The 11,371-nt window shown below is 35.2% G+C and overlaps 1 protein-coding gene across 1 annotated transcript in view; it reads right to left on the reverse strand.

Annotated features, from left to right (window-relative positions):
* Znf804b (zinc finger protein 804B) overlaps nucleotides 1–11,371 on the reverse strand; it is a 523,885-nt gene that overhangs the window by 168,469 nt on the left and 344,045 nt on the right. The window lies entirely within an intron of this gene.

Consider the following 11,371-nt stretch of genomic DNA (forward strand, 5'->3'; position numbering starts at 1 on the left):
TTTCTCTAGCTCCTCCATTGGGGGCCCTATGTTCTATCCAATCGATGACTGTGAGCATCCACTTCTGTATTTGTCAATCATTGGCATAGCCTCACAAGAGACAGCTATATCAGGGTCATGGCAGCAAAATCTTTCTTGCATATGCAATAGTGTCTGTGTTTGGTGGCTGATTATGGTATGGATCCCTGGGTGGGGCAGTCTCTGGATGGTCCTTCCTTCTGTCTCAGCTCCAAACTTTGTCTCTGTAACTCCTTCCATGGGTATTTTGTTCCCCATTCACCTCTCTTGGGCATATACCCAGAAGATGTTCCAACATGTAATAAGGACACATGCTCCACTCTGTTCATAGCAGCCTTATTGATAATAGCCAGAAGCTTGATGATACTTTTTTATCTTTTAAATTAAAACATTATATTTAGAAACTGAGTAAACACACAAAAATAAAAAATAAACTTTGTTCTCTGAAAAGTGTTAGACAAAGCCAATTTCCATTTCATATTCTTCCTAATAAAACATCTCGACAGATATATGATTTTGTCAATATCTTTTATAAGGGGAGTAGACATAATTCCCAAGAAGCAGTTTATGAAAGCAACTTAGTCTATAATAATGAAAAAATAAAACAACAATAATAATAATAATAATAATAATGAAAAAAACATGAGTTTGAGTAAATGTAGTTTTTCAAGATTGTAGATCATATCTTAGTGTTTCACTTGTGCTAATCAATGTAGCATACCAATTGCGTTTCTGATGCACAGGAAAGGGCGTAGCGCCATTGCCTGGGTGGCTGTCTCTGTAGTACTCTTTAAAGGGAAAGACAAATATTTTTGGTTGTGGCTATGTGCTAATCGAAGTGATATGCATGATTCATATATGTCGTCTGGTGTATTCTCCCAATCAGCGGTTGCAGCATGTTCCACCCATGGGTGAATGAGGTGATAAGCTCTTTTAATGGTATCAGAGGAGTAACCATTGCCATCAAGGAAAATTTTAACTTAAATTTTGAAGAATACATAATTTCAGTGTTGTTAAATATACTCTTAGGCGAGAAAAGTTGTTCTCCTTCTCAAAGAATATGTAGCAATGTGTCATAAATTTCATGTGTGCAGTAAAATTTAATATAGCTCTGCACGTAAATATTTAGGAACCTAAGCTGGAAAAACAGGGTTTTTTCAGTTATATTATGAGTATTTTGCCTGTTTGCACGTATGTATATATGTATGTATGCATGGACTTTCAGGAAGCAGAAGAGAAAAGCTCAGATTCTATGATCTGGAGTTGGATGATTGTGGCCTTCCATGTGAGCTGGGATCCAAACCAGGGCTCTCTCTTCAAGAGCAGCAAGTTCTTTTAATTGCTGAACCATGTCTCCACATCAGAAACAATTGTGAAGTACAATGATAATACGTTCGTGAATTTCAGCAGATTTGTGTTAAGGGAAAAATCAAATCAACTTAAAATATCCAATAATAGGAATTGGTTCAAAATGATAACATTTGTAAACCTAAGATACCATGTATGTGTTAAATGTAACGCTACATAATAATGATGTACACAAAAGTACAAACGCAGTTAAGTGACAAAAGGAATATCAAATATGTATAATGTAAATCCCTTTCCCTTAAGTTATACTGGTCAGATTTGATAGAAACATAACTTCAGGTTGTATACAATATTTTTTCATAAATAATTTCTGAGAAAGGAAAATTAGAATTTAGGTATTTAATTTTCTATAAACACTATCTTTTTGTTTAAATTTATTATCAGAAAATATGAGGTATATTTTGTAAAATGCAACACTCCATAGCTTTGTTTATAGATAGTGTATGTGTTTCACAAAACACTATCAGACCCAAGACAGTGTGCCTTTCTTGTGGGACCAAGAAGATTCGTGTTGTGTGGCTTTACATTTTCTGTTCCTAATGACTTTGTTAGACATCCAACTGTTGTAGCAGCATCTGGGATTTATATAAAATCAAAACTGAGTGAAAAGACTTTTTCTGACCTGCATTTGAAGAATACTCTCTATGTTTCCCAAGAAGGGAGGGTCTGTTCGCTGAGGTATTTTCAGAACATTTTCTTCACTCCTCAGAGGTTTCATTTAAAACAACTCTACCTTGAAAAATGTAATAACTTTAAGAAATACTGTTTGGGGATTTATGTTCTTACAATGTCATAAAAAGCAAAATAGTAGAAAATAAAGCAAAAACAAGAACAAAAGAATCTGACTGCTCTCAATGATTTTTACTTTTATTATTTTTAAAGGACTGATATCTAAAGTTGTACAAAGCCTCTGAAAATCATATCTATATTTATTTACCTGTTTTTGTGCTTTCACAAAAAGAATGATGTAATGAGCTACACAGTTATTTTGACACAGTTGGTATATGAGCGGAAGGATGTATTGCCTTGTTTAACTTATAAATCTATTTTCCAGAATGATCAAGTGCACAGGAGTCCCAATCTTCATTGTTATTGAAACTCCTTGTCTTTGTAGGTTGCTTTGCAATTTACCAAACTACTTTCATATAGGCTGCTTTGATTTCATGTTTTACCTCCTGACATCCTTCTGAGACAGTCAGAACAGGCATCATTTTCTTAGGAGACACCTGAGTTATATAAGTTAAAGCTCTTTGTGTGGTTTCTATTCATCATGCTACTATCTCAGCATACCAACAGTGGTTTGCAGCCTCCCTGCAGGATTGCATAGTCTGTGATTTACAAAACAAAGAACTTAGCTTCAGAAATTGTTGTTAGTAAAGAATCCCTGAGCTCATGAACTGTAGATGGATTACATAAGTGGGTCTTCAGCCTGTTAACTACTATAATGCTACTGCCTAAAATCCCAGTATAGAACCTTACTCGTTAGCATTTCATTTAATAATGTCAGAATATTGTGTATAAATTAATTATATAATATTAAATATTAATTGTCCAGAGTTTCTTAGTTCCCTCCCCCTAAAATCCATTCATTTTTACTTTTGCTTCTTGAGTGGGAACCTTGCACAGGAAAGACAGTCCTTGTAACATTGAGTTCATAAACAACAAATGTTAATATTTTATAGAACCAGAGTACAAACACATAAGTTACATGAGTTTTTTAATCCAAAACTTCAAGTCACTATTGAAATCATTTAAATACCTGTTATATAATATTTTATTATTTCATAAATTATGTATTAATCATTTTGTTTTTTGAATATGGCAGTTTTACCACAGTGTTCTAAGTTAGCAACTATGTGGTACCTTGGAATCAAAGGACCCAGTCTGTGAGTACTCAGTTCTGTTATAAACTTAAGATACATGGGATTGAGTATATATAAATATAGTTTGTAAGTTTTCAGAAGTATTTACTTCCATTTAAATATTAGATTTTTAATAAAGAAAAACAATTTCTGGTTCAGATTCATTTCTCTTTAGTTGATATAAGTAGTATTAGCCAACAAAGACTTGATTTATCTCGGCAGACAAAATTGTGAAGTTCGTTGAAGAATCACAGACTGATCGTTTCAGATGAGCTTATATATATATGTTGTATATAATACACATACTTATACAACTTCCCTGTATATAAATACCTACATACACATGACACAGCATGCTACAGCCATGCAGCTACATCAAGAAACTGATTGCTCACAAGTACAGTAATTTTAGTATTGTACCTTTAAGGTCTAAAAATCCCCTTCAGTTCTACTCACAAGAGGGACAGTTTGATTGCTCTTGTAAGAATCAGGGTTTCTGCCACATATACTTTAAGCCAAAGGGATTAAGAAAGAAGCCAAGATATTAACTGGAAATCTGTCATATTGACACATAAAAGCTAAGTACATCAGGAAAGCACTCAGGAGCCTTGGCTCTCATATTGTGTACTTGAGGACTTTGAAGGTCAGTCATGATGCAAGTGTTGGTGCACAGGATAGAATATAATGATCACAGCAGCATCCAGCTGGTTCCCAGTGGCAGAGTTTCTTGCATAGTTAGATAAGTAGAGGAAGGTTCTGTCCACACTGAAATTCATCTCAATATTTTTTTCAACAAATATTGGGAGGGGAAGAATGGAAGTTGATTAGAATGATCCAGTGGATCCTTCTGTGTCATAAACAAACATATAAACCTCTGCTGGCTTTCACCTGAAATTAGTTTTACCTGCACCTACAGACAATATTATAAAATTAATAAATGAGAATGCTGCTGTATCAAAATTTTGAAGAATTACATTTTTTGGTAACCCTGTTTTCTCATCTATAAATGATTTATGATTTTGTAGGTTTCTTGTGTGGATAAAGATTATGTATGTGCCACACTTAACACAATTACTGACTCAGAGTAAGTACTTGAGATAATTAATGGCGTTCTATAATTCATATTTCAAGTCTGTTCTTTTCCCAAATGGAGAGTTAGGAAAACATTTTTTCACCACTGCCCATGGATCATCGAAATATTTCTCCTGAACTTTTTACTCAACCATTTACCATCATAGCCCATTTTATCCATCACTTTGAGAAATTCTCCTTTGTAAGATTGAGTTAACTTAACAACTGGGCAGGGCATTTATATCCTCACTTCTGGAGTTTCCTGGATGCTTTGCCTTTCAAGATAAGAGTCTTAGTATTAAGGATGTGCCTTAAAATCCCTAATATCTCACAGAAGCAGTCTGTTTTCTGATGCACTTCACCAGACATAACATCTTAGAGTTGATTAGTGGCCAGAGATTCATGGTGTATCCTAAAGATCACTTCTACTTTGATTTTAAATGCTGTGAATATTTTGGGGAGTTCTTAGGAGTTCAATCTAGTGGCTCACTCTGTGTGAGAATAAATACCTGAACTGAGTTTTCCTGTGTTTCTGTCTCAGACCCTTAATACTTGTCTGTATTCCCATTCCTTTGTCAACATATTTCATTAAAATAAAAGCCTTTTATGAATGTGTTCTGTGCAATTTAATGAGTCTTTAGTGGGTCTCCCAAATTACCAGCTTTCCAAGGCATATTCTAATGTGAACTATAATGATTTGTATGATTTTTAACAATCCAATTATGCTGTTTTGTTTTGCCACCAGAAAATTAGTAAAAATACTCATAGCAAATCTGTAAGAATAATTCAATAAAAAGTATATAAGGCACACTTAACACTGGAATATTATAAATAATAAATTGATATTAATGTGTATTATCATAATTAATATTACCTCTTGTGAATTGCTACTAACAGAATTTACCTCTAAGCTAAGTCAACTATCCTAGTTATACATCCTTGGGTCTCGGCCCAGTACTTGATACAAAGCCAAGTTCATTTTCATATTTTCTCATCTTGAACTCAATAGCATCCTGAACAATTCCATAATAGTGACTAAAATTTGTCCTTCATGCATCTGTAATAGATCTCAGCATTGAGATCTTGACAAAGATAGACTATAGTAATTTCTACTTTGTTTTTATTTTTAAAATTGTAAATTTTTATTAAAATATAATTAGATTACTTTGCCCCTCATTTCATCCTAGTTTCTTTGTCTACAACCCATCACAAGTTCATCCAACTTTTTTTCCTGAATCAATTCTCAACTAAGATATAAAAAAGTATTAAAATTTCTTCTCTTTTTCTCTTACTTAATGATCACCAAATAAATAGAAATTGAATTGTGTCCTAGAAACCCTGAACTGAGTAAAACATTATTTATATCTTCCAAGAATTCACATCCCCCTGAATATAAGATAAGGACATCCACCCTATTTTCTTATGATACTAATTTTTGTTTGGGTAGGTTATATTTTATTGTTCCATTATATTACAAATATTATTATGATAAATGATTGTATAGTAATTATTGAAATTTTTGTAATAAAATGCAATGTTAAACTGATACTTGACAAAATATACTAGACCCAGTTTGTTAGTAGAGACATTTTAACAATTCACATAGAGTTTGTATGTTGTTCTTTCTAGGTTACAATTAAAAAAGAAACTACAATAGATTGGACTTATACATAATTCCAGTGTAACATAAATCAAAAAGGCTCTCTTGGTTCCAAATTAAATTACAGATTGTTTTCCTCGCATACAAATTGTCCTTCCATTGGCATGTTATACTCCAAGGAACAGTGGCCATGGTCAGTTTACGGCACAACATGCATCCCAGATCCACATCTTGGGATTGCTAAATTTCATGCAAGTTAGTTAGCCATTTCAAATTTAAAACAAACAAACAAACAAAAACAAAAACAAAAAAACCCCAAGACCCCAAAAACCAAACAAAATAATACCTACCCCAAATCTCTTGAAATATTTAGTTGCAATTTTTATAAGTTGTGACTAAGGCTAGGAGATAATACTTTTCTCATTTTAAATGCTCCTTCTTGGTTTAAGACTTGTGCCCAGGAGCATAGTTTGTGATTAAACCACCACCAACCCATCCATACCCAGGGATAGCTTGAACTCCATGAGTTCTGACACACTCAGGATCACAAATGATGAGGCCCCAAACCCCACTCCAATACCTGTCCTAAGTTAGAAAACCCTCTGGGGATCAGGAATCTTAGTAACTCCTGCCAAGCCAGAGACATTCTACCTGATTCACACCTGCACCCAGGAAGAGGTCTAGAGCTCTAAGCATTTTTCCACCCTGCCCACACCCAGAGACAGCTTGTCCCTAAGGAGATCTGACACATCAAGTCTCACAGAAGAGGCTCTCAAGTCCCTTCCCATACAGGCATTCTGACACTAAGAGACTCAACATAACCAGACTCACAGGAGAAACCGGCTTCACTCAGAGACAGCAAGGCTGCTTAACACTAGAGATAACCAGATGGCAAGAGGCAAGCACAAGAACATAAGCAATAGAAACCAATGCTACTTGGCAACATCAGAACCCAGTTCTTCCACTACACCAAGCCCTGGATACCCCAACATACTTGAAAAGCAAGATTCAGAAATAAAATCCCATCTTATGTATATGTTAGAGTACTTTAAGAAGGACATAAATATCCGGGCAGTGGTGACACATGCCTTTAGTCTCAGCACTTGGGAGGCACAGGCATGTGGATTTCTGAGTTCAGGGCCAGCCTGGTCTACAGAGTGAGTTCCAGGACAGCCAGAGAGACATGGCTACACAGAGAAACCCTGTCAAAAAAAAAATAACTCCCTTAAAGAAATATAGGAGAACACAGGTAAACAAATAGAAGAACTTAAAGAGGAAACACATAAACCTCTTAAAGAAATACAGGAAAACTCAATCAAACAGGTGAAGGATTCAAACAAAACTGTCCAGAATCTAAAAATGGAAATAGAAACATTAAATAAATCAAAAGGGGAGACAACCCTGGAGATGGAAAACCTAGGAAAGAGACCAGGAGTCAAAGATGCAAACATCACCAACAGAATGCAAGAAATGGAAGAAAGAATCACACATAGAATTTACCAAGCCATTGGTCCCAAGACACAACCTGAAGTAGATATTCAAATATCTGATAAAATAGGCTTTCAACCAAAAGTTATTTAAAAAGATTAAGAGGGGCACTATATAATCCTCAAAAATAAAATTCACCAAGATGAACTCTCAGTTCTGAACATCTATGTACCAAATCCAAGGCACCCAGACTTGTAAAAGAAAAGTTATAAAGGCTCAATGCATACATTGAAACTCACACCATAATAACTGGAGACTTCAACACCCTACTATCACCAAGGACAGATCATGAAAACCGAAATTAAACAAAGACACAGTAAAACTAACAGTAGCTGTAAACCAAATTGATTTATGAGATGTCTACAGTACTCCCTAAACAAAAGACTATACCTTCTTCTCAGTGCCTCATGGTACCTTCTCCAAAACTGACCACATAATCGAACACAAAACAAGTCTCATCAGATACAATAAGACTGAATTTATCCCATGCTTTCTGTCAAACCGCCACAGACTAAGGCTTGTCTTCAATAACAACAAAAACATCAGACAGCCCACATAAACATGGAAGATGAACAATTCTCTACTCAATAATAACTTGGTCAGGAAAGTAATAAAGAAAAAATTAAAACTTTTTAGAATTTAATAAAAATTCAGGTACAACATACGCAAATTAATGGATCACAATGAAAACAATCCTAAGAGGAAAACTCATAGCTCTAAGTGCCCCCCAAAAGAAACTAGAGAGAGCAATACACTAGCCGCTGACAGCACACTTGAAAACTCTAGAATAAAAAATAAATAAATAAATAAATAAATAAATAAATAAATAAATAAAAAGCAAGTACACCCAAGAGGAGTAAAGGGCAGGAAATAATCAAACTCAGAGCTGAAATCAACCAAATAGAAACAAAAAGAACTATACAAAGAATCAACAAAACCAGGAGGCGGTTCTTTTGAGAAAATCAATAAGGTAAACGCTTAGCCAAACTAACTAGAGGGCATAGAGACATTATCCAAGTTAACAAAATCAGAAGTAGAAAGGAAAATATTACAACAGAAACTGAAGGAAAAAAATTCAGATCCTCCTACAAAAACCTATACTAAGCAAAACTAGAAATTCTAGATTAAATGGATTATTTTCTAGACAAATATCAAGTACTGAAGTTAAATCAGGATCAGATAAACAATGAAATACAGTCCCATAACCCCTAAAGAAATAGAAGCAATCATTACAAGTCTCCCAACCAAAAAAAGCCCAGGGCCAGGTAGCTGAAGTGCAAAATTCTACCAGATCTTCAAAGATCTAATACAGATACTTCTCAAACTTTTCCACAAAATGCAAATAAAAGCAATACTACCTAATTCGCTCTATGCGGTCACAGTTAAGCTTATACATAAACCAAATAAAGACCCAACAAACAAAGAGAACTTCAGACCTATTTCCCTTATGAATATTAACACAAATATTAGACAATAATAGGAGGTAAAAGGGATACAAATTGGAAAGGAAGAAGTAAAAATATCACTATTCCCAGATGATATGATAGTATACTTAAGTGACCCCAAAAGGATGGACCATCCAGAGACTACCCCACCCGGGGATCCATCCCATAATCAGCCTCCAAACTCAGACACTATTGCATATGCCAGCAAGATTTTGCTGCCATGACCCTGATATAGCTGTCTCTTGTGAGGCTATGCCAGTGCCTGACAAATACAGAAACAGATGCTCACAGTCATCTATAGGATGGAACACAGGGCCCCCAATGGAGGAGCTAGAGAAAGTACCCAAGGAACTGAAGGGGGATGCAACCCTGTAGGTGCAACAACAATATGAACTAACCAGTATCCCCTGAGCTCCTGTCTCTAGCTGCATATGTAGCAGAAGATGGCCTAACTGGCTATCATTGGGAAGAGAGGCCCCTAGGTCTTGCAAACTTTATATCCCCCAGTACAGGGGAATGCCAGGGCCAAGAAGTGGGAGTGGGTGGGTAGGAGAGCAGGGCAGGGGGAGAGTATAGGGAACTTTCGGGAAAGCATTTGAAATGTAAATAAAGAAAATACCTAATAATAATAATAAATAAGATAAACAACTTCTGAAAAGTGGTTGATGGAAAATTAACTCAAACAAATCAAGAGCCTTATACTCAAAGGATAAGTGGGCCAAGAAAGAAATTAGCAAAACAACATCCTTCACAGTACCCACTAATGATAAAAGATATAATGTTGTGCCTCTAACCAAGCAAGTAAATGATCTGTGTGACAAAAACCTTCAAGTATCTGAAGAAAGATATTGAAGAAGACCTGAGAAGATGGAAAGATCTCTCATGTTCATGGATCAGCAGGATTAACACAGTAAACATGGCCACCTTACCAAAAACAATCTACATGTTCAGTGCAATCCCCATCAAAATTCTACCTCAATTCTTCACAGAGATAGAAAGAGTAATTCTAAAATTCATGTGGAATAACAGCAAGAAAAAAATACCCAACAAACAAAAAACAAAAGAACAAAAACCCAACAAGATAGCAAAAACTATTATGAATAATAAAAGAACTTCTGGGGGAATCACCATCACAGATCTCATGGAGCAATAGTGATTAAAAAAACAGCTGGTATTTGTACAGAGACAGGCAGGAAGATCAATGGAATAGAATTGAAGACCCAGAAATAAACCCACACACCTATGCCTACTTGACAAAGAAGCCAAAATCATCTAGTGGAAAAAAAGACTGATTGCATTTAGAACAAATGGTACTAGTTCAACTCTTGGTCAATATGCAGAAAAATGCAAATTGAACCATTCTTATATCCTTGTACNAAGCTCAAGTCTAAGTGGATTAAGGACCTCTACATAAAACAAGATAGTCGACTCTACTAGAAGAGAAAGTGGGAAAGAGTCTCGAACACATGGGCACAGGGGAAATTTTCTTGAATAGAATACCACTGGATCAGGCTTTAAGATCAACAATTGACAATTGGGGCTTCATAAAATTGAAAAACTTCTGTAAAGCAAAGGACACTCTCAATAGGACAAAAGTGCAATCTACAGATTGGGAAACAACTTTACCAATCCTACATCTGATATGATTAATATCCAAAATACACAAAGAACTGAAGAAGTTAGCCTAAAGAGAACCAAATAACCCTATTAAAATTGGGTATAAAGCTTAACAATGAATTCTCATCTGAGGATCTCAAATGGGTGAGGAGTACCTAAAGAAGTGTTCAGCATCCTTAATCATCAGGGAAATGCAATTCAAAATGACCCTGAGATCCCACCTCTTTCCAATCAGAATGGCTAAGATTAAAAACTCAGGTGACAGCAGATGCTAGCAAGGATGTGGAGAAAGAGAAACATTCCTCCATTGCTGGTGGGATTGCAAGCTGATAAAACCACTTTGGAAAACAATCTGGTGTTTTCACAGAAATTGGAATTAGTTGTACTTAGACCCAGCTATACCACTCCTAGATATATACTCAAAGATATTCTTACATATAACAATGACACATGCTTTACTATGTTTATAATAATAAAAAATAAAAAATAGAAATAAAGAATAAAAGCCTTATTTATAATAGCCAGAAGGTTAAAACAACCCAGATCTCCCTCAACAGAAGAATGAATATAGAAAATGTGGTACATCCACACAATGGAATACTACTCAGGTATTAAAAACAATGACTTCATGAAATTTGTGGATAAATGGATGGAAATGCAAAATATCATCCTTAGTGAAATGACCCAGACACAAAAGAACACATATGGTATGTACCTACTAATAAGTGGATATTAGTCCAAATGCTGAGAAATGTTGGTATGCCTCCTCCAAAATTGACCATATAATTGGTCACAAAACAGGCCTCCATAGATACAAAAATATTGAAATTATCCCATACATTCTATCAGATCACCACGGACTAAGGCTGATCTTCAATAACAGCATAAACAATAGAAAGCCA

Source organism: Mus pahari, chromosome 2 (assembly GCF_900095145.1).
Source record: "Mus pahari chromosome 2, PAHARI_EIJ_v1.1, whole genome shotgun sequence".
In the NCBI taxonomy this organism is placed as follows: Eukaryota; Metazoa; Chordata; class Mammalia; order Rodentia; family Muridae; genus Mus; species Mus pahari.